The sequence below is a fragment of the Felis catus genome, chromosome X (genome assembly GCF_018350175.1).
Source record: "Felis catus isolate Fca126 chromosome X, F.catus_Fca126_mat1.0, whole genome shotgun sequence".
Classification (NCBI taxonomy): domain Eukaryota; kingdom Metazoa; phylum Chordata; class Mammalia; order Carnivora; family Felidae; genus Felis; species Felis catus.
The window spans coordinates 5,501,331-5,526,053 of NC_058386.1; the positions used below are offsets into that span (position 1 = coordinate 5,501,331).

At 42.5% G+C, this 24,723-nt stretch overlaps 1 long non-coding RNA gene across 4 annotated transcripts in view; it reads left to right on the plus strand.

Annotated features, from left to right (window-relative positions):
* Nucleotides 1-24,723, plus strand: part of LOC102899438 — a 561,352-nt gene that overhangs the window by 297,343 nt on the left and 239,286 nt on the right. For all 4 annotated transcript variants that reach the window (XR_006593108.1, XR_006593109.1, XR_006593107.1 and 1 more), the window contains exon 5: nucleotides 13,199-13,423. This is a non-coding gene — a long non-coding RNA (uncharacterized LOC102899438). The remainder of the gene's footprint in view (nucleotides 1-13,198; nucleotides 13,424-24,723) is intronic.

Below are 24,723 nucleotides of genomic sequence, written 5' to 3' on the forward strand. Positions count from 1 at the left end.
AAGTCCAAGTAAGACCATCACCATACATTTTTCTAACCCATGAAGAATTGACAGGTAGTGTTAAAATGTGTTTGTAATACTGATGTTGAATAATCTATATGATACAGTTCTTCCCTCCGGGCTGCGAAACCAGGAGACCTTATTCCTTTTATCGTTTGGTGCCCACAGTACTCTGTCTTACTGCCGACACAGTTTGAGAAAAATCTCACGAGTTTATACAAATAGTGAAATTTTGGACATTGACCCTCAAGACGCTTGACTATAGGCTCATCTGCTACCGCTACAAAGCAAACAGAACCCCACTAGATGGTGTGTAGGAAGTAGGTGTGTGCCCGTGGACTGTGTGTGTAGAACTCCTCTGCATGTTACTGAAACACAGAAACAGTCCAGCCCTGAAATTAGCACCTGAGGGAACTCAGTCCACTGAGGCATTTCAACAGTGCTCCATAGGGCCAGCCAACCCACTTAAGGAAATGTCAAACTAAATGCCAAGACCCTATTGATTGATTGAATGAGCCAGAAACCATAATTAAGGTATTAATTTCACAACCTATTTATTACAAGTAGAAAACTCAGTGGTGATGTGGGCTCCGAAAATAATTTTCAACAATGTTTATGGAATCCCCAGACTAAAGCCATTTTCCGTATTTCTTTGCCACAAGGTGGAATTATTTGTCTCTTACAAGACAAATGGGTATCTCTCAATTTCTTGACGATTTATAGGCAAGGGCTTCCAACAGCAACACTGCAATTTTGTTTCTGATTTTCAGTGGAGAACAGATGTTGAGATTTTATGATAAATGCTTATAAATATATAAGCTAATTTTATATCATGACAGTCTTTTGAAAATACAGATGGAGTAATATCATTACTCTCTTTCTTATTAATTTCATCCATTCTACACATGTTTTGTGATCTCTTGACTAATGTATAGTACCTTGTGTCAACTGCAGACAGAACCTTAATAAAAACTGAAAAAAACCTAATATTTTTGTTTGCCGCATATTTTATTTTTATTTTTTATTTATTTGATTTTAAGTCCAGTATAATTAACATACAGTATTATATTAGTTTCAGATACACAGCATAATGAATCAGCAATTCTATGTATTATTCAGAGCTCATCACAGGTGCCCTCTTTAATCCCCATCACCTATTTCCCTTCTGGGAACCATGAGTATGTTCTCTATAGTTGAGAGTCTGTTTCTTGGTTTGTGTGTCTCTTTGTTCGTTTCTTTTATTTCTTAAATTCCACATACAAGTGAAATCACATGGTATTTGTCTTTCTCTGACTGACTTTATTTTGCTTAGCACCTAATAATAAATTTTGAACTTTGGGAAAATAGCGATCTTCATATTTTCTGACATCGCCAAAGTTGTGTCAGTCCTGATTGTTGGTAGAGCCTAGAATGGACACTATATGTTTGTATTTCTGTTAGAATACTAAATTTGAAAGACAGACCTGTGATTTTTATGCTTCTTTTCATTGTCTTAAAAATGACATAACGGGGCACCTGGCTGGGTCACACGGGAGGTCATGTGACTCTTGATCTCGGGATCATGAGTTCGAGCCCCACGTTGGGCAAGGAGCCTACCAAAAAATATTTAAAAAAAGAAATGATCTTCAACATGCAACCTCTGCAACCTTTATGCTACCACTACTGTCTACAGGAAAGAGATGTTCCAGAAACCCAGAAATGTCCATGTCCACATCTTCTGTGTGCAGCCCTTCCTTTGGGCAGCCACATGTCCCCTGACCTTCCCCGGGAGCTGTGTGGCAAGCAGTTCCTTGCAGGTTTTATTCACTCTTCCCGGATAACACCTCCCTTCAGGGGTACAGTGCTCACCCCAGATACATTCCCAGGGACCTTCTCCACTTGTGCTTTGTAGGACCCCGGGAGACCTCTGGGCATGCTTGCTCGTCCAGAAACAAAGATTACCACCATGGGGCAGTCTAATGTCCATTATATCCTTCCGTTTTCCCTCCTTCCCTCTCTTCTCCTCCTCCTCTCCCTTTCTCTCTGTGTCCATCTCTGTCTCTCTCTCCCCCTCTCTCTATAATCTGTTATATAATCTGTCATCTTATCTATTTTATCTGTCATCTACCATGAAACATGATAGAGACACAAACTTCTCAAAAGTTATTTTGTTTTTAAAAAGATTATTTATTTTTAGAGGCAGAATGCTAGCAGGGCAGGGGCAGAGAGAGAGGGAGAGAGAATCCCAAGCAGGTTCCACATTGTCAACACAGAGGCCAATGTGGGGCTCAAAGTCACAAACTGTGAGGTCATGACCTGAGCTGAAACCAAGAGTTGGGTGCTTAACCGACTGAGCCAGCCAGGTGCCCCTAAAGAGTCATTTTAAAGGACTGTTTGTATATTAAAAGCAATTTTATCTGAATGAGAAAAAAGCAGACGATTGGTCATCAATGATTCTACTTTTAAAGTTTGTTAGAGACCAGGTGTTATGGACTGAATGTTTATGCCGCCCTCCCCCAAATTCGTATGTTGAAACCTAACCCTCATGATGGTGGTATTTGGGGGTGGGGTCTCTGGGAGGTGATCGGGTCATGAAGGAGAAGCCCCCGTGAATGAGATCAGTGCCATTCTAAAGGAGACTCCAGAGACCTCTGTTTCCTTCCACCATCTTGAGGACACAGTGGGAACACGGCCCCCACCCAGACACCAGCATGGTAGCTTCCTTATCTCAGACTTACAGCCTCCAGAACCAGTGATGCAAGTGCCCTGTTGTTTATAAGCCACCCCTAAACTAAGACCCCAGATTCGTATCTATTTAAAGAAAGATAACATGCTACTTATGATCAGAAAATGTCAGTCCAGGGGCAGAAGGCACATGGCAGGACCTCTTTAAGATGGAAGTTTGAATATAGATGTGCTAAACTTAACCTGTTGTTTAAAGAAACCAGCACAAATGAAGCAGAACCACAAACGGTACCCTCTCTGCCCCCCACCCCCTCACTCTGGAAGGCTGCTCCCTGGCATTAGTGAGCTGTGGACACTCTTCTGGATCCCCTCAGCCAAACCCAACCCTCTGCTGTTTTCATAACAACAGTGCTATGGCCTTCGTTGCTGCCTGTTTTTCCACAAACCAATGGACACCAGATAAGTTTTTAAATTTGATTTTTCTCCAAACCATGAGCTACGTATTACATGTAGTATACACATGGAATATCAGCCAAGTCCAACTCAAATTAGATCACCCTTGGCATCTCTTTACATAAAATGTTATGTCTGTATGCTCATCAAAGAATAACATCCAGTTCCATATGATGAGTGTACATTCCCGCCTTAATCATCTCTAGAGCTTTGTCCCTTCCACTTAACAGTGATTGCACAGGCATCTGTGGTGCATGAAGTCATGTACAAAGACACTAGCCAAAAACCTCTTGTGAAAGAGATGTGCGGAAAAGACTTCACATTTGGAACTGGTTCCACCCTACAAACTATTTCTTCAAACTGTGTATTCAACCTAGATGGGGTATCTTTGTTTCGTTTTTAAGTTTGTTTATTTATTTTGAGAGAGAGAGCAAGCGAAAGCACAGGAATGGGGGGTGGGCAGAGAGGGAGAGGGAGAGAATCCCAAGCAGGCTTCATGGTCAACACAGAGCCCAACGTGGGGTTCGATCTCACAACAACCATGAGATCATGACCCGAGCCAAAATCAAGAGTCAGATACCTAACCTACTGAGCCACCCATGCGCCCCTAGATGGGTATCTTTGAAATAGATCCTGTTTCAAAGTGCCTATCGGAAGGTCATAAGCAGCTGTGGGCAGCATCTTGTAATCCCGTCTCTCAGTCACTGTGGACAAACACTAAGGAGGGAAAATGCTGGAGGCTGTCAGAGTTTAAGCGTAAATGAGCCTTTGCGTTTATGTGTACATTATTCACTTGATAATGCAGTGCCTGATTCCCATATCATGAGTCAGGACTTCTTCCATCTATGTGCACACTAGGTGAGTTCTCTATTTCAAGTGATCCTGCTGTGACCCTTCCCATGCAGGAAAAAGTCATTCTTCTAAGTAAGTTACCAGTCTCCTTTTCAGTACACTTGGGTGTGTTCTCCTGGATTAAATTTTCTTAAGGAAGAACCACTTCAAAAATTAATTTGATCTTAATAGCTCAAAATTATTTTTTCTGTTGGAAGAATCATGACTTTTAGTTTGCTAGATGTCACAAGGAAACAAACATCTCTTTTTTTGTAAAGAGGGAATCATTCTAAAGATGAGAGGTTGGTGGTATTTGGTCAGTCATGTAGGCAATGGAGTTGATACAACTTCTTACCCTGGAGGCTTTCCCTCTCCACCCCACCTGCAGGCCTGCCATCGTCATGCACACATTGTCACAATGCACACATGTGTGAGCATGATCTTGTCTGTGAAAATACAAATGCACAGTTACTGACAGAGGTCTCACAAACGCTCAGTATAATGCTCAAGTTGGGATTAGATTTGTGGAAATGGTAAGATGTGTACGCCCAACACAATGTATTCCAGGCAGTTACTGGTTAGTAACATGGGTATGCAGCGCTCATCCATATACTAGGTTTCTTAAAATCAAAAGAGGGGAGGGGCGCCTGGGTGGCTCAGTTACACGTCCGACTTCAGCTCAGGTTATGATCTTGCAGCTCATGAGTTCAAGCCCCGAGTTGGGCTCTGTGCTGACAGCTCAGAGCCTGGAGCCAGCTTCCAATTCTGTGTCTCCCTCTCTCTCTGTTGCTCCACTGCTCGCTCGCTCGCTCTCTCTCAATAATAAACATTAAAAAAAGAAAAAAAAAATTAAAAAAAGAGGGGAGAAGACTGTGCATTGGCTAACAAGAGCAGGCCATGTGTGGAGCAAAAGCCCCTCTCTCTGTCTCAGTCACCAAAACCAGAGAAACTCATTGTTCATTAGTTGATTGTGTCGTGGTATTCATGAAGATTCAGTCTAGTGCTGCACTGAGTACGGAATACACATGTAGTTGTCTCACCTTAGATATGTAAGTTGCTGGGTTTTTTGTTATAATTCTGTAATTATGAAACATCTTTAGGACTCTGCCTGAAGTTATTCTGCATTTAATATTTCACTCTTGTTTGGGGTTTAAATTCTATAAGTTAATTCAGAGTTCAAAGTTTCTAAGACAGATCGTTAATTAAAATAGCATAAAATAAGTTGTTTTTAAAATATAAGTATAGGGGTGCCTGGGTGGCTCAGTCGGTTGAGCGTCCGACTTCAGCTCAGGTCACGATCTCACGGTTCGTAAGTTCGAGTCCCGCATCAGGCTCTGGGCTGATGGCTCAGAGCCTGGAGCCTGCTTCCGATTCTGTGTCTCCCTCTCTCTCTGCCCCTCCCCCATTCATGCTCTGTCTGTCTCTGTCTCAAAAATAAATATTAAAAAAAAATTTTTTTTAATATAAGTATAGATTCATAGATACTCTTTTCCTGTCTCTGATCAGTTGGTCTACACCTATATCTATATGCATGTATCTATGCACAAAGCAGCCCCTAAAACCAAATACAGTAAAACCTTGGATTGCAAGTAACTTGTTTTACGAGTGTTCTGCAAGACGAGCACACATTTCTTTTCTTTTTTATTTTATTTTTTATTTGTTAAAATTTACATCCAAATTAGTTAGCATATAGTGAGACAATGATTTCAGGCGTAGATTCCTTAATGCTCCTTACCCATTTAGCCCATCCCCACTCCTACAACCCCTCCAGTAACCCTCAGTTTGTTCTCCATATTTATGAGTCTCTTTTGTTTTGTCCCCCTCCCTGTTTTTGTATTATTTTTGTTTCCCTTCCCTTATGTTCATCTGTTTTGTCTCTTAAACTCCTCATGTAAGTGCAGTCATACGATTTTGGTCTTTCTCTGACTGACTCATTTCACTTAGCATAATACCCTCCAGTTCCATCCACGTAGTTGCAAATGGCAAGATTTCATTCTTTTTGCTGAGTAATACTCCATTGTATATATATATACCACATCTTCTTTATCCATTCATCCATCGATGGACATTTGGGGACAAGCAAACATTTCTAATAAATTTTAACTTGATAAACAGCGATGCCTTGTAATACGAGTAGTACGTGATGCCAAACATCATATGATCACAACACAGCCAATGGTTCTTGCAATTCGCTTTGATATTTAAGTACTTTGGATTCCAAGCATGTTTCCTGAATGAATTATGCTCACAAACCGAGGTTTTACTGTATTGTGTTGCTCATATCTACATAATTTCAAATGACTTCATTATAAGCAAAACTGAGTTGTTTTATTCTCTATAGAAATAGTGGTAGACTCAGAGCTCCCACATAGTATTGACTCCAGAATCTAAGAATAACCAGACCTCGCCTCGATGCACTCATACTGCATGACTTCTCTGCTATCCCTGTATTCTGCCTTGTGTACAACTCCGGACTTGCCAACCTAAGGTAGAACAACACCTCTCCCCCTGCTTAAGTCTTTCAGGGACGTGCCATCATGTGCAGGGTAAATGTCAACCATGTTGGCATTGTGCGAGAAGTCTGGAAAACTGAGAAGAGCCTGTCGCAGTCTCTTGTCTCCAGCAGGACTCCCCCATCCCCCCATCTTCGTGTTTTGTCTCCCGTCACCTCCGCCTGAGGAAGCCAAGAAGGAGATGGAAATCCCAAACACTAGAAGGCTCCTGAGACAAGTTAATTAAGTTATTTCCTGTATCTGGAATCTTACCGCATTCTCTTCTTGGCAAGACCCTATAACATCCAGCCCAAAAGTCACCTGACCTTGTGGGAAGCACCCTTAAACCCAGTTAGTCACTGTTCTCTCTGTCCATCACATTTCATTCATTAACAAGTGAATTTTTGCCACTTTATTTTCACAATACAGCAAGAATTTGGTTTGGACTCAAACTGTATACCCCTGGGTACAGTTCTATTGGTTTTGTGTCAAACTGAAGGGTGTAATTGGTTGGATCATCATGCTGCAGATGGTGCATACCAGAAGAGCAGTAAAAGTTGACATGGCATTGACCTCTTGTCTGAAAGTATTCTCACCATGAAACAAAGCCCAAATATATCATAGTCAGGTTTTAGAGATCTCTCGTATTTTAACTTAAGTGAACCACCTTATATTGCACTGAAGAAAATGGAATACAACCCAAAAAAGTTACATGCTATGCTATAGGTTTCTTTTTTTTTTTTTTCCTAAAAAAAGAAAGCTGTAAATATACATCACTGGCAGGACTCCCCCATGGACTAATGGAGTAGGACTTATCAGCAAACTGCCGTATGGGAGTGATTTGAGGGGCAGACAGAACAGTCTCCATAAAAAGTATGTTTTCCTTGTCTGATGAGATCCCACAAACATCTTTGAGTCTTCCTGAGTATATACTTGCCTCTCTGTTAAAATTCCAATATGCGCTCTGAGCTTATTAACCACAGAGCCAGAATCCGAAAGTATAGGGGACGTTCTGGCTCATTGAGAACAGGACTTTTGTTTTACTTTTATTTTAAACCCTGAAGCATTTTTATAAACTGGCGTATTGCATAAAACGCTATCGGAGAGACCTATAAAAACAGAGCTGTTCAATTTCAGTTGGAAGGGCCACTCCGTCGTATTCACGTAAAGTACTGTATGGGTGGTTCCCCTTCTCCATGATGCATAAAATGGCACCTGCCCTTGGGGTTGATCCTCACCCCTTTGGGTGTTCATGAGAACAACTCTGTGCAACCCTGTGGCTCCCTCATATACGAAAGGGAAAACCACTGGCTCCAGACTCACTTCTGTATTTTACCTGAAATGTGAGTAGGTGAATTATGAGACAGGCATTCTTAAACAGTCTTGCTATACACATGGATAAAGCAAGATGTGATACAGTACATAAACAGACATAAGTATACCTATACGAAAAATCTCATGGGCATTTATTAGGAAAAAATGTTTCAAAAGTCTTCTTGGAGGGCGAGAATGAGAAAACAAAAATGTTTTTTGCTTGATTGCATAGAAGATAAGGTGCAGTGGGAAAGCCAGCTGCTTGGACAAGTTGGCCTCATGGAGACACCAGAGAGAAGAGGTATGTCCATGGGTCGGCTAGGATGAAAACAGAATGAGTGAGTCATACAATTCTGAACTAAGTGAGCAACGCAGAGCAAAAAGCTTTATTTTCCTTTAGTATTTCCCTCAGCATGTTACATTGTAGGGTCTTTGTCCTTACCCTTAAACACATCTTGACCAGGGGCACCTGGGTGGCTCAGTCGGCTAAGTGTCTGACTCTTGATTTTGGCTCAGGTCATGATCTCAAGGTTCATGAGATCGAGCCCCACATCAGACTGATAGTGCAGAGCCTGCTTGGGATTCTGTCTCTTCCTCTCTGTCTGTCCCCTGCTCGCTCTGTCTCTCAAAAATAAACTTGAAACACACACACACACACACACACACACACACACACACACACACACGACCCTGTCCTGTTGCTTTCCAGACATTTCCAATTATGAGAAAAAGTCTCATTTTTGTAATCAAGTCCCATTTTCTGGATTGAAAAAAGGCTCAACCAGTTTCAAATTTGGGACCAATACTAGGCTTCTCTTCTTTGCCCAGTCTGTAGCTCGGGGACATCCAGAAGAGAAGGGTATGTAGTTTGACTCTTCCCTCTGTCTTCTTCTTTCCCCCTTCACCTCTTACAGATTTAGGGCAGGGAAGAAAAGAATTTAAAGAAGGTGGAGAAACTGGCCCACTGAACTAGGCTTGCTCTTTCAGGGTTCTCTTTGCTTTTGTTGGCTGGGGGTCCGAGTTGACTTTGTGGCAGGTGTTTGAGTGTGGAATTCTGGTCTGCTCCAGACTTGCACCAGAGTTCTTGGAGGGACCCATGGGATCCTCAGCCCTGCACAGCCACCTGGTACAAGCAAGGCTTGCCTCCCATTGACCTTTCAAGCTCCCTTCCCAAGTGCCCTCCCCTCCAACAGTCTCCTACTGCTGGAGCTCTCTGGGTTTGTATCACTTGAACATATTCAAGCAGAACAAAGCCTGGTGCCCTTTCTGATTGTCCAGGTAACGCAAGGAAAAACATATTCTTCTCACCAACTCCGCTCGGGCAGTCTCTCTTTGATGTTGGCTACCCCAGACTTCTCCAGCCCTCAGAACTTTCCAGTTCATCAGCAGGCACCACTCGCCGTGTTCATGGTAGACCCTCAAACTCTCAGGGACATAGGCAAGGCTCCCAAGAGCTTTTCAAAACATGTGGCCATGCTCAAATGGTAGGAAAAGAAGTCAAGTTCTGAAAGTCAGCAAGGATGCAGCTAAGAAGGAACGTGTCTGTCATCCCTCAACCCCTGGATTTTGGGGGATCACCCTCACATAAGATGAAATATCAGAAGTACTTTGCTCTGTACCTGATGCCATGAGCTGTCTGTTAGGTTGATGACCCACTATAAGCAAACATTTACTGTTGTAACCAAATTCCCTTGAATTTCCAGTTTCCTTTTTTATGGCTTAGGGGTGGATGATTGGGAAGTTGTCACCGGGTCTGCCGTCTTTATTGTCAGTAATGGAAGAATGTGTCCTTCTAGTGAATGCGGGAGTACTGACTACTGCCCTCAGTCCCATTCAGCTTCCTGCTACAGTGACATGGGCATGTTGCCAAAGACTATTTTTTATGTCAGGCTTTGGGTAAAGGCATTTAACTGTGCATTAACAAAAATATTTTTTCACTCTCATTTAATTAATTGGGCCAACTGACTTCACTATGAATTTTAAAATCCAGTTTTTAAAAGCCTACAGTATGCCACCTTGAAGCATTGGAGTTCACAAAGCTAATAAATTCTTAATTAGGGTAATAAAATCCAACTATGCCCCAACAAAGTAAATTCCTTTTTGAATCTAACATATTAGGTGAGTCTTTTTCAACGGAAACAAAGATGTTCCTGTTTGTCATGCAAAATAAATGAGGATTCCATCCCAAAGTAGCCAGGATGTAGAAGTAGAAACACCTTGGGGCGCCTGGGTGGCTCAGTCCGTTGAGCGACCGACTTCAGCTCAGGTCATGATCTTACGGTTCATGGGTCCTGGCCCCACATTGGGCTCTGTGCTGACAGCTCAGAGCCTGGAGCCTGCTTTGGATTCTGTGTCTCCCTCTCTCTCTGTCCCTCCCCTGCTCGCATACTCTCTCTCTCAAAAATAAATGAACATTAAAAAAAATATTAAACTTTTAAAAGTATTAAATAAAAAAGATTTACAAAAAGAAATTTAACCCATATTGTAAATAGCAAACAGTGAAAACTGAGATATTAATGAAAGACATTGCACACATAAATAAATGGAAAGATATTCCAGGTTCCTGAACTGGAATGTTAATACTGTTAAACTGTTCATAGTTCAAAAGCAATCTATAGATTCAATGGAATTTCTATCAAAATTCCAATGGTATTTACTTTACAGAGAGAAAAACCCTAAAACAAAAGTGCAACAAATACAAATAGCCTCAGCAATCTTCAAAAAGAGCAAAGCTAGAGGCATCATACTTCCTTGAAAAAGGAAGAAAAGCATGCATGTGCACGAAACTCAGCAACACTGTAGAACATTTGCTTGTTTATTAAAAACCCAAGGGGGCGCCTGGGTGGCGCAGTCGGTTAAGCGTCCAACTTCAGCCAGGTCACGATCTCGCAGTCCGTGAGTTCGAGCCCCGCGTCAGGCTCTGGGCTGATGGCTCAGAGCCTGGAGCCTGTTTCCGATTCTGTGTCTCCCTCTCTCTCTGCCCCTCCCCCGTTCATGCTCTGTCTCTCTCTGTCCCAAAAATAAATAAACGTTGAAAAAAAATTTTTAAAAAAAACCCAAAGGATTGTGGGGTGCCTGGGTGGCTCAGTCAGTTAAGCGTCCGACTTCAGCTCAGGTCATGATCTCACGGTTTGTGAGTTTGAGCCCCGCGTCGGGCTCTGTGCTGACAGCTCATAGCCTGGAGCCTGCTTTGGATTCTGTGTCTCCCTCTCTCTCTGCCCCTCCCCCACTCATGCTCTGTCTCTCTCTGACTCAGAAATAAACATTAAAAAAAAAGAAGAAGAAGAATAGAAACACCTCTTCAAGGCATAGGGAAAGTCATGAGCTTTGCCGTGTCTGATCTCGGAACTCTGGTTCCGTACATTCTCCTGGTGGCCAGCATGTCATCAAGAAGCTGGCTTCTCTCGGCCACTCCATGATCTCTTTGACGGTGGCTGCCTCTGGTTGTCCCCAGCCTCAGGTCTCCCAGTACTAGATTTGTAGACAAAAGATCTCCTGAACAGTACCCACCGCCTGAGAACCACCAGGAATCTGTTGTTTGCACAACAGCCTTTAAACTTCTACACAGAGGACACTCACATTCTCTACTGCTTCTATCAGAAGCCACTGTGTCCCAATAGTGGCAGAACTACCTCCAAGAGAACAGTGCAGTGAAAGACTCCGATCCCCATGCATGGACACCCGAGCATGAAATTCTAGGCATATTGTCAGAGACAGATTTGGAGAGAGCTTTCCTGAGTCCGCAGGGACCCCCAAACCCATCACAGAATGGAATCTGCATCTTTCTTTGTAGTCCTCTGGTCCCAGATGTACCATTTGGATTCTTTTTCCCCTGTGTGTCCTTAGGTGTTTTCTTTTGTTTTGTTTGTTAATCTGACTCTGATTATTAAGTTTGTTGATACGCAACAGTGTGCAGTTTTCTTCTGTGCATAGGATTACTTGTTTACTTTGGGACAAAGAAGCTTATTTTTTTGGTGGCTTGAAAGGCTCCCAAGAACAGAATGGGTTGACTATGGTTCATTGCTCACATCTCCCTGCTGCAAGAGGAGAGGAGAGATGAGTTCAAGACCGTAGCTACATACAGGTATTATCACTTCACGCAGGGCTCCTGTCGTACATGTGGTTCTTTAAAACAGAACTCCTCTCCTTACAGCGTGAAATGGTTCTCTGACATAGAAGTTCCTCTGTGTGAACGCGGCGAAGTGTCCAAGGTCCAAGAAACACAACACTGTAGTGTGGCTGTTGCTGAGTCCCTGTGCACTGTTTGCATAATTATCATACATCGTCTTATCCGTCCCATTGTCCCAGTGGAGAAATCACTCTTATTTGCTTCTTGGCCTCTTGGTTGCAACAACAGCTTATAACACCTGAACTGTGTTTCATAAACTGATTCTTGTCGAAACCTCCCATGAAACTTCATCCCAGGGAATCAGTTTTTGAATTAGGAAGCTTTGTCAGAGGGTGGAAAAGTAAACCTTTCCTAATGGAGACCCATGTTCACAAAGGAGCCTCTGAATCTCGTTGGAGAATTTCTCCTGGAATAAGATGAATCATAGGAAGATGACTTGCATGTGTTTCTGTGTCTTGATTATTTATTTCATATTAACGTCTATGTGTTTGGTATTTCTGGAAGTAAAGAAAGGCCAGAAAAAGTGTAATTTTAAGGAGATATAATTGTTATGGACAGGCGGAAGGGATACAGACATTTTCTTTAGGGAAAAAGACATTTTAGTTCTGAGTAAAAAGTGATTCTCCTTTTTCTGATGGAAAAGAGAAAAGAAAGGGAGCACACACAGAACAGCCAAATTGCTGTCACCCACCTCAACAGTGGAGAATGCCTCCCGGGATTGTGAGTGAGGTCGCCCCAGAGCAGCAAGTTCTGTGCGACATACAACAGAGGGAAACACTTGGCGGGCCCTGAATGTGGTCTCTTCAGAGTCCTCATAAATCAAACCAGATTTGCCTAAGATTGGGCATGGGAGAGGCCATGCTCAGACAGAGCCACTTGCCAGTGCATTTTGTAGAATCGAATCCCTGCAGCTTGAACATACTCTTAAATGTAAACGTTGGATGAGACAGAACCTGCTTTATGTTGTTCTAATTAGCAACCTGCCAAGCTTGATTGTTGATGGGATAAATGGGTCATCTACGTTTCGTTGAAGTTTCTCATTTTTTAACGAGCAGCGGTTGGGGTGTGTGTGTATGTGTTACCGTTACTTTGGTTTTTACTTCTTCAATATTTCTGGCGAAGGGTGTTGCCTCCAAATTGCAAATGGTTCCCGTCAGCAGATTCTCTGCTGATCGAGAAGTCTTCTTCCAAGGGACCATTTAAAGAGGTAAACTTCCATTTGAAGGAAAAGACTCTTGCACAGATCTTGGTCCTTAACCGAAAACCGAATACGCGTAAACTGCTGCTAAGTCTTTTTCCTTTTGCTATTTTTCAGGTATCCTGGCATCGGCAGAGTTCTCTTCCCCTCATCTTTGGAAAGTTTCGCAAGCTGGGCCCCTCCTGTGTGTAGCCAACAATGATGTTTTGTGTCTTCATCCCGTTTGAAGGGCCTGGCACACAAACAGCCCAGCCTATTCATTCCTAGAGCAATTTTACATATGCAAGACCAAAGCCAAGATTAATGTCTTCATCCTCGACGTGCTCATTCAGACACGTTCTGGTAAGTGCAAACACTGGGATCTTTCACACGAGAAGTGGGGTTCCTGATCGATACGTCTGGCCTTGCTCACATAGCCACCTCTTTGTTGCAACTCAATCATCCAAATGGATAGTTAATAGAAGGACATTTGTTTTGTCCATCTGGAGTTCCTCCAGCGGGACAGAGATGGCGTCACCTGCCCGGGGGGTCATGTTGGCTCCCTCCTGGGGCAGGGGTAGTGCCAAGCTTGAGAGAATCCCCCACATTGACTCCCCGACTCCCCAGCCAGCAGCCTCAGACCAGCATCTCATTGGAAAGGGAACTCTAGACCTCTGCATTTTCACCGGCCAGACACTCTGAATACACTCTGTGTCCTCAGCCCTGGCACTTCTTCATAGAGCTCTTTGAGCGTTTGAATGGAGGTGCTGGAGAAGTGCCCTTTCACTTGCCACAAACACGAAGGTCATGCAAATGCGTGTCACCAGAGGTGTGCAGGTGGGACCAGACGTAGCGGGCGACACGGCAGGGGGGACCGGACACACACCAGGTAGGGATGAACAGCTGCATTCAGTCCAGCAGGCGAGAGGTGGCTTGGAGACACGGGTAGGAGGTGTGCCAATGACAGGGTCGCCTTCGGGGTGTCCCCGCTGAGACACGGTCACACGGGAGAACCAATAAAGAGCCCAAGTGGGTTAGAGTTGCCATGCCATTGATTTTGCACAGAGCTGTTTTTAAAGGGACCGGTGGCTCGCCCCAGCTTCTGTGGCCCCACAGTGAAAAACATAAAAGTCATATCTGATGCCTGACACAGAGTTAGCAGGATTTCTTTCTTTCCCATTTATTTTATAGTGGTTTCCTAATTTTTACATTTCAACGTTCCCTTCTTCTGACACGGCAACCTCTATTCTACTTCAGTTGTACTTTATTATTTAAAGTCATGGTTTAAACTCAGGATAGTCTGACCCTGATCCCATTCTCAGGATCTGGTTCACCTAAAGATAAATAGTTATCCGACTTTTTTACTTTGGGATCCTGTTTGAAATAACTTTTTCTCCAAAAAATTATCAGAAACTTTAACGTACATCTATCCTGATGGTTTAATGCTTTATATATATATATATTTATATCTATCCTGACGGTTTAATAATATATTAAACAAAATACTGGGAAATTCTCAGCTAGGCCTTCATTTAGTAAATATTCTATAGAAAATAAGTACTTGTCAGCTACAGAAGCACACTGACCAGGGGCGTCTCTTCCTATGTTTCCTTTTCTCTGAAATAACACCCACTATGAAAGGTACAGAAACATAATTTGTTTTGTTTTGTTTATTTTATTTTTTATTTTTTAAAACTTACATCCAAATTAGTTACCATATAGTGAGACAATGATTTCAGGAGTAGATTCCTTAATGCCCTTTACCCATTTAGCCCATCCCTCCTCCCACAACCCCTTCAGTAACCCTCTCTTCTCCATATTTAAGAGTCTCTTGTTTTGTCCCCCTCCCTGTTTTTGTATTATTTTTGTTTCCCTTCCCTTATGTTCATCTGTTTTGTCTCTTAAAGTCCTCATGTGAGTGAAGTCATATGATTTTGGTCTTTCTCTGACTCATTTCACTTAGCATAATACCCTCCAGTTTCATCCACATAGTTGCAAATGGCAAGATTCCGTTCTTTTTGATTGCAGAGTAATACTCCATTGTATATATAGACAACATCTTCTTTATCCATTCATCCATCGATGGACATTTGGGCTCTTTCCATACTTGGGCTATTGTCGATAGTGCTGCTATAAACATGGGGGTGCCTGTGTCCCTTCGAAACAGCACACCTGTATCCCATGGATAAATGCCTAGTAGTGCAATTGCTACGTCGTAGGGTAGTTCTATTTTTAGTTTTTTGAAGAACCTCCATACTGTTTTCCACAGTGACTACACCAGCTTGCATTCCCACCAACAATGCAAAAGAGATCCTCTTTCTCCGCATCCTCGCCAACACCTGTTGTTGCCTGAGTTGTTCATGTTAGCCATTCTGACAGGTGTGAGGTGGTATCTCATTGTGGTTTTGATTTGTATTTCCCTGATGATGAGTAATGTGGAGCATTTTTTCATGTGTTGGTTGGCCATCTGGATGTCTTCTTTGGAGAAGTGTCTATTCATGTCTTTTGCCTATTTCTTCACTGGATTGTTTGTTTTTTGAGTATTGCGTTTGATAAGTTCTTTGTAGATTTTGGATACTAACCCTATATCTGATATGTCATTTGCAAATATCTTCTCCCATTCTGTCAGTTGCCTTTTACTTTTGCTGATTGTTTCCTTTGCTGTGCAGAATTTTAATTTTTTTTAATGTTTTTATTTATTTTTGAAGGTGAGAGAGAGACAGAGTATGAGCGGAGGAGGAGCAGAGAGAGAGAGGGAGACACAGAATTCGAAGCAGGCTCCAGGCTGCGAGCTCTCAGCACAGAGCCCAATGCAGGGCTCGAACTCACAAACCATGAGATCATGACCTGAGCCAAAGTCAGACACCTAACTGACTGAGCCACCCAGGCACCCCCAGAAGCTTTTTATTTTGATGAGGTCCCAGTAGTTTATTTTTGCTTTTGTTTCCCTCGCCTCCGGAGACATGTTGAGTAAGAAGTTGCTGTGGCCAAGATCAAAGAGGTTTTGCCGGCTTTCTCCTCGAGGATTTTGATGGCTTCCTGTCTTACGTTTAGGTCTTTCATCCATTTTGAGTTTATTTTTGTGTACGGTGTAGGAAAGTGGTCCAGGTTCATTCTTCTGCATGTCGCTGTCCAGTTTTCCCAGCACCACTTGCTGAAGAGACTGTCTTTATTCCATTGGATATTCTTTCCTGCTTTGTCAAAGATTAGTTGGCTATACGTTTGTGGGTGCATTTCTGGGTTTTCTATTCTGTTCCATTGATCTGAGTGTCTGTTCTTGTGCCAGTACCATACTGTCTTGATGATTACAGCTTTGTAGTACAGCTTGAAGTCTGGGATTGTGATGCCTCCTGCTTTGGTTTTCTTTTTCAATATTGCTTTGGCTATTTGGGGTCTTTTCTGGTTCCATACAAATTTTAGGATTGCTTTGGGTAGTATCGACATTTTAACAATATTTGTTCTTCCTATCCAGGAGCATGGGATCTTTTTCCATTTTTTTGTGTCTTCTTCAATTTCTTTCATAAGCTTTCTATAGTTTTCAGTGTATAGATTTTTCACCTCTTTGGTTAGATTTATTCCTAGGTATTTTATGTTTTTTTGTGCAACTGTAAATGGGATCGATTTCTTGATTTCTCTGTCGCTTCATTGTTGGTGTATAGGAACTAGTTTCTGTGCACTGATTTTATATCCTGCAACTTTGCTGAATTCATGAACCAATTTTAGCAGTTTTTTGGTGGAATCTTTTGGGTTTTCCATATAGACTATCATGCCATCTGCAAAGAGTCAAAGTTTGACCTCCTGGCCGATTTGGATGCCTTTTATTTCTTTGTGTTGTCTGATTGCAGAGGCTAAGACTTCCAGTACTATGTTGAATAACAGTGGTGAGAGTGGACATCCTTGTCTTGTTCCTGACCTTAGGGCGAAAGCTGTCAGTTTTTCCCCATGGAGGATGATATTAGCATTGGGTCACTCATATATGGCTTTTATCATCTCCAGGTGTGCTCCTTCTATCCCTACTTTCTTGCGGGTTTTTGTCAAGAAAGGATGCTGTATTTTGTCAAATGCTTTCTCAGCATCTATTGAGAGGATCATATGGTTCTTGTCCTTTCTTTTATTGATGTGATGCATCACGTTGTTTTGTGGATATTGAACCAGCCCTGCATCCCAGGTATAAATCCCACTTGGTTGTGGTGAATAATTTTTTTAATGTATTGTTGGATCCGGTTGGCTAATATCTCGTTGAGGATTTTTACATCCATGTTCATCAGGGAAATTGGTGTATAGTTCTCCTAATTTGCTTTTTTTAAATTATCTGCCTAAGGGATGGAAAAATAGCCGTTGTTTGGAGAGCACCACTAAGGCCGGGGACAGGGTCTAGTTCTGTCTGTACAGTCTCTATTTAGCCACCCAACTCTGCTGTCTGAGCACGTAGTCACCCAGAGATACATAATTTGTAAAAACAATACACAACAGGTGTGCCTGTGTTCCAGCAAACCTTTATTTCCAAAACTCGATGGGGCCCAAATCGTAGTTATCTATTCCCTACATGATGCCATTATCACTCTGTAGGAGAATACCCTGCTCTGTTTACCCTCGGATCTGTCCACACCTCCCATCTTTGTAGTGTGCTGCACCATGGAAAAGGCTCGTTTCCCTCCCGTGCTGTTCCTCATAAATTCCAAAATGGAAAATCACCTTTGTAAGTTTCTGCCGTCATCATACTTTGTGACAAGGTCAGTCTTGTTGTGTCAGACATTTATTGTCCTGTTTGAAAGTGCCTATTAGAAAAGACTGCACTGTGGTTTTATTGGAGGGAGAAGGCCTTCAGGCATGACCCCTGGAGAGATTAGAGAATGGGCACCTCATGAAAATGTGTGTTTGTTGCAAGCGCAGGGTGAGCTAGTCAGACCCAGAAATCAGGATAATGAGAAGTGGCCACTGTTGGAAAAGAGGAAAGGTGCTTCTTGCCTCCAGGATTTGAGAAAGAGAAAAGATGGTCATTCCTGTCCACAGTTATTCTGCTCAAAAGGGTGACGTACGCAGCCCCTTTTATGTGAATAAACACCGCTGTAAATTTGCATGACTCAGGGAGGAATTTCAGTTAGCCATATTCCTGCTTACAGATGATGTGTTTTCAGTTTTAAACTTTGGCAACAAGATAAACCTTCTCTGCTGGAGTGGCATGAAGGGGCTGATAGGGTTCAAAGTGAAATTTGTGTCTCTGTGTAAGGGGCCCCTCTCCTTCTGGCCTGCAGGAGAGTGTTCCTTCTGGTTGATGAGGCTCGATGGTGTAGATATCTAATATTAAACATGAGGACACCGAATATTCAAATGAATCTGAAATCAAGAAGTCAAGAGGAAACAAAAAGTCCAGGCACCCTTTGTGTCCAAACATGGAATGGCTTGAGAGGTTCCTTCATTTTCCTTCAGGGATCTCTGCTAATTGGTATTAATTATTCATTTTGCCTTTTCCATCCATCCACTAAGAACCTAGTAATCTCTGTAGCATACAAGTCTATCATTAAATTTCACTCAGCAGCAGTAATTCTCTGGCTAATGTTTTGTGAGTACTTGGTAAGTTCTGGGTGATGATGCCTTGCATATGTTCATGAATGACCTCATTTCATCTTCTCTGTATAAACATGGGATGGGTTCTATCATAATCACTGCGTAGACGATGGCAGTGGGTTGCTCAGGGTCACTGGTTTCGATCAAGGATTTGAGTCAGAATAGTTCGACTTTGTGAACCTAGGGTTGTAAAGGTTGATATCAAGGCCAGGAGGATTCTGCTTTTGTATCATGGAGCTTGGGGTTTCAGGAAGCAGCAAAGAACAAGGGAAGCTGTGTACCTCTTTGCTTTTGATCCACCAGATTATCTCGGGAGCAGAGGGTTAACTTGGTGAGGAGGCTCGAGCCATTATTGGGAATTGCATGAGTTACCTATCATTGTGTAACAGACGGAACAGCATAAAACACATTTGCGGTCTTGCAGTTCCCATGGGGCCAGAGCGTGGGCGTGACTTAGCCGAGTCCTCTGCTAGGGTCTCACATGGCTTCAGCTGGTGCTCTGATCTCGTCTGGAAGGGTGGCTAGGGCAGGATCTACTTCTAAGCTCCCTGAGGTTGTTGGTCGAATCTGGTTCCTTGTGATGGTGGAATTCAGGGCAGAGCTGAAAATGCAGAATAGTAACCTAAAGGTTCCAATTTCAGAAAAGGAGCTACCACCCTCTGGCTGGGCACATGGAGCAGAGAGGTTGGGATTATTGTTTTAAGTCTCTAAATTTGTGGTAGTTGGTTACGCAGCAATAGAGAAGTAAATAACATAGCAAAATGGACAGAATGTAAAAGCACAGCGTGGTGTGAAAATGTGCACGTAGAAAGGGATATAGATAAATGTTGTTTACATAAACGTGAAACACTATGAAAATATTTCATAAAAGGCGATGAGCAAATAGCTCATAGGGCACATGTTACATAGTTGCCGATGAGACAGGAAGGGGATACAGGTGAAAGGGAGCACATCGTGAAGGACAGAGGATCTCTACCTGGACCAGTGCGGTCACGCGCCATGATCAGAGTGGCCAATATAATTTACGCAGTCTCCTGCACCAGAGATTCAAGGGCAGGGGTGTGTTTTAAACTATCACTTAATGTATTTTTCTCAGAAGGTGGTTAAAGCAAAAGTAAACAGAAAGATGCCCCCCACCACCTTGTACATATGCTTAAACTGTTAGGATAGAATTATTTCGGCGGCCAAATCATAGTTCTCTGGAATTTTGCCAACCTAAACATTTACACACTGCTTCTCATAGCTGGATAATTACTCCGTACCTTATTAACTGTACTCTTTTTTTCCCTATGTGAATGCTATCGTGATTTCTCCACTGTTAGTATGGGCAGGAAATGGCGTCAAGAAGCAATTGTCTTGTAAACTTGAGAGTCATGAAAAATGAATATGCGTTGGGTAGTGATGAGAGGAACTTCTCATCACAAATTCCAGACTTGGAAAGCGAGTTCTCTGTCCAGGCTTGATTATCCTCACCTATTTATTGAAGTCATCACAGCTAGATTTGTGCAGGCATTTGTTACCTTTAATTACCTCTCCTTCTACTGTGTTGGGGGAACCAGAGGAAGCCAAAGCAAACATGCCGGGACTCTGAATTTGGTGATGATGGCACTCTTCACGTAGACACTGTGGTTTCTCATTCTGAACGAGCAGTTGCTTCCCTGGCCTTCTTTGTTACGCAATGTTGGGTAGAGCATTGTCTGCAGGCCATGACCTCATCACAAGAAGACATCTGAGAAGATGAACAAACAGTGCGTGCCGGTGATTTCCTTTCCACACAGAAGCTGAGAAGCAATGAATGCGTTTGAACCTCTCGAAATCCCTTTTATGTGCAGCTCTCAGGAAATAGGGTAGCCCCTTGTCATCGTTAGTGATGTTTTGGAAACCCAGGTCTCTTAAAGCTCCTGGGTCTTCATCACTGATGACTTGACCACCGTGACCCACTTACTAAGTCTAGGTGCAGATTCAACGTGAGTTCCCCACTGTCACGTTTGGAATCCTTGGACCCGCAGAAGCCACAGGAAATCTTCCAAATGGCTTGTTTATCGCATCGGGTGTCTTGACCTGATGTAAGACCAGAAGAGGTGCGAATACAGAGTGCTAGCTTTCATTGACAAAAATAACTTCAGTGATTAAAGATATGTCCATTACCAGTAAGACAGAGCTTGAGGTCACTTTTTTTGGATCTGATGTTAGTTCAGAGTGAGAGACAAAAACCCAGATAATATGTGAATGCAACATCCCTTTTTATTCTCTCAGAAAATAGTAGGCATTGTGCTTGGCACACACAAAATAAAAGTAATATGAAAAGTGAAAGGTCCTCCTCCATATAACCCCACCATAGTCTTCTGTGAGGTGACTCATATGAAAACAAATAAAACCAAAACGATCATTGCGCTCCATGCACATATGTTTAAGGTGAAGAGAAGACATGTGGGGATACATAGTCACAGACAAGTTTACCTCAGAAATGGTTTTGAGGGGCGCCTGAGTGGCTCAGTTGGTTGAGCGTCTGACTTTGGCTCAGGTCATGATCTCATGGTTCGTGGGTTTGAGTCCTGTGTCGGGCTCTGTGCTGACAGCTCAGAGCCTGGAGCCTGCTTCGGATGCTGTGTCTCCCTCTCTTTGCCCCTCACCTATTCATGCGTGCTCGCTCTCTCTCTCTCTCTCTCTCTCTCTCTCTCTCAAAACCAAACATTAAAACCATTTTTTTTAATGGATTGGAGCCAAGCCTTAAATATAAATAGCTGGCCAGGGAAATGGTTTTTAAGGTGGCAGGAGGCATAGCTACATTACTCATGGGCATTTCTCTACCGCTAGAAACTTAGCGATAATTATGTGTGTCTGTGGCACAAAACATACAGGCAGGCGCACGGCAAACTAGAAGGGTAGTTTGATAGGCCAGTTCGTGAAACATAGGCTGTGCCATAAAAATCCACGTGGACTTGATCTTTATTGACAGTCGGCAACAGTTGAAGAACGGTAAACCAGAGAATTGCAGTCATATTTGCACTCTAGAATGGCTGTTTTATAGACAGTCTGGAGGATGCGGTAGAGCGAGGCAGACGACCTGGCTAGGCTGGACAGCGGAGAGGACGCAACTACAAGTGCCCTGTGTGCATGGGCACCAGAGGACAGAGAGAGACATCCCGTGCAAACTCTGAAAATACATGCATCCGTACACGTTTAGGTCTGATTAACAGGACTTGGAGACTGTTCAAGTTTGGAGGGTAATGAATGTGATAGAATGACTTACAAGTCCATGATTAAGGCCAGAGGTTATCAGAAGACTAAAGGAATGCCTCCTTCCCTGAGTCTGACCCAAGTAGGGAACAGAAGAGGGTTGGCATGTATGTATGATGCAGGGGCTGGCAGTGAAGGAGTGTCAGATGTAGGATACAAGGAACGTGAGACATCTGTTGGCCAGCGAGTAGAGACACCTTGTTGGTAGGTTGAAATATGGATCTGGAAGTGAGAATGAAGTTATAAATGGATTTAGGAGGCAAGCATGCTGAGGAAGGACCAAAGACATGTGTGGGCATATCTGTAAATTGTGTGGCCGGATGATGGGAAGACCAGTAGGGACGTCAACCAAATACCCAAGGACCGCACATTCTAGGAAGATTACTTTAGTCCTTTAAGGTCAAACACCTACTTCTTTTCGTAGGAAATACAATTCTGATACCGTCAACAATCTTTCCATAAACTCTGCTCTTGGTATTAAAAAAAAAAAAAAAAAAGGAAAAAGGCTTTGCTTTTCTTGAAGCTGACTCCTTAAAACCCACAAATGCTTGTCTCTCTGATGAGAGTCTCATTATTATAAATCAGATGTGCTTTGGTTTTCAAACTGAGTTTCTGCTGTATTTAAAAACTCAACCAGGGGCACCTGGGTTTCTCAGTTGGTTAAGCACCCAACTTCAGTTGGTTAAGTTGGTTAAGCTCAGGTCTGAACTCACGATCCGTGAGTTCAAGCCCCGCGTCGGGCTCTGTGCTGACGCCTCGGAGTCTGGATCCCGCTTTGGATTCTGTGTCTCCCTCTCTCTCTGTTCCTCCCCTGCTTGCACTCTGCCTCTCTCTCTCTCAAAACTAAATAAACATTAAAAATTTTTTTTTAATTATGCATTTTTCAACTTAATGTGGAAGCTGCCCTTTCAATGTTGCAATGCCCATTGTTTCATTTTATCTCAGAAGTGTAACGTGCTCTATGCCCTCAGTTCGTCATGTTTTGATGACACCAGTCTAATGTTACCTTTTATAGTTCTTCAGTGTGCTCAGAATAAATGCTCTAGACACTTAGAGATGTGTATGCTTTGGGCAAGTTAAAAATCATTGAGAACCTGCCTGTGAGAGTGATGCTGCTAAACTCCAAGTTATACAGTCTACCAGTTCTGAGATTTACAGCTCACACGCAACTCTCTTTTGAGACCTATTTCTTTTCAATTAATTTTTTAAATGAAGCAAAGCCTGGAATTGATCTTAAATTATGAATGTGTCCTGGTTAGAAAACCACATTTCATGAAAGAAAACATTTTTTTGATAACCTATATGAACAAACCTTAAAACATCTCAGTATTTTTATCCTTTCTGTCAAGAATCACTACAAGTTATTTTCTTTGGGATTTCTTTAAATTGTGTGTGGTGACTCTTTTCCCTACTAATCATACACCTTCTTTCTCTAGTCTAACACTTGTTAGACTTGCTTTTTTGTTTCTTCTTAGGATCCAGGGAGGCCCAAGCATATTCCATAACACGAGCACACCCACGGCATACACCCCCCTACCACATCTTGACCCTTGTCTTGAAGAAGAAAATCATGGTATTCACATTTTAAAATCTCTCTTTTTTTTTTTTTTTTTGTGACTTAAGTTAGTTAACATACAGTGTAGTCTTGGTTTCAGGAGTAGAACCCAGTGATTCATTGCTTACATATGACACCCAGTGCTCATCCCCACAAGTGTCCTCTTAATGCCCATCACCCATTTAACCCATCCCTGCACCCACGTCTCCTCTACCAACCCTCAGTTCATTCTCTGTATTTAAGAGTCTCTTATTGTATGCCTCCCTCTGTTTTATCTCGGTTTTCCTTCCTTTCTCCTATGTTCATCTGTTGAGTTTCTCAAATTCCACGTATGAGTAAAATCATACATCTGTCTTTCTCTGACTGACTTACCTCACTTAGCAAAATATCCTCTCGTTCCATCCACATTGTTGCAAATGGCAAGATTTCGTTCTTTTTCACTGCCAAGTAATATTCCATTGTGTATATATACCACATCTTCTTTATCCATTCATCATTCGATGGGCTCTTTCGGGCATTTGGGCTTTTTCCATACTTTGACTACTGTTGATAGCATTGCCATAAACATTGGGGTGCCTGTGCCCCTTAGAATCAGCATTTTTGTATCCTTTGGATAAATTCCTAGCAGTGCTATTGCTGGGTCATAGGGTAGGTCTATTTTTAATTTTTTGAGGAACCTCCATACTGTTTTCCAGAGCAGCTGCACCAGTTTGCATTCCTACCAACAGTGCAAAAGGGTTCCCCTTTATCTACATCCCCACCAACATCTCTTGTTTCCTGAGTTGTTAACCATTCTGACAGGTGTGAGGTGGTATCTCATTGTGGTTTTGATTTGTATTTCCCTGATGATGAGTGATGTTGAGCATCTTGTCATGTCTCTGTTGGCCATCTGGATGTCTTCTTTGGAAAAGTATCTATTCATGTCTTCTATTTCTTCACTAGATTATTTGTTTGGGGGGGGGTTGAGTTTTGTAAGTTCTTTATACATTTTGGATACTAACCCTTTATCTGATAATGTCAGATATTTGCAAATATCTTCTCCCGTTCCGTCAGTTGCCTTGTAGTTTTGTGGTTTCCTTCACTGTGCAGAAGCTTTTTATCTTTCTTTATACACTAGAGAATCATTCCAGCAAATAAATTTCAATAATTTCTGAGGGGTCTGAATCCCTTCCCATCTCTGGACTTGGGGATATGTCCAGAGACTTTTGCTTGACCTCTTATAATCAATAACTTAGAGAAGAATAAAATAGATGATTTTTTTAAACTAAGTTGTCTGTTTTCCCCTTTTTTCCATGACTGC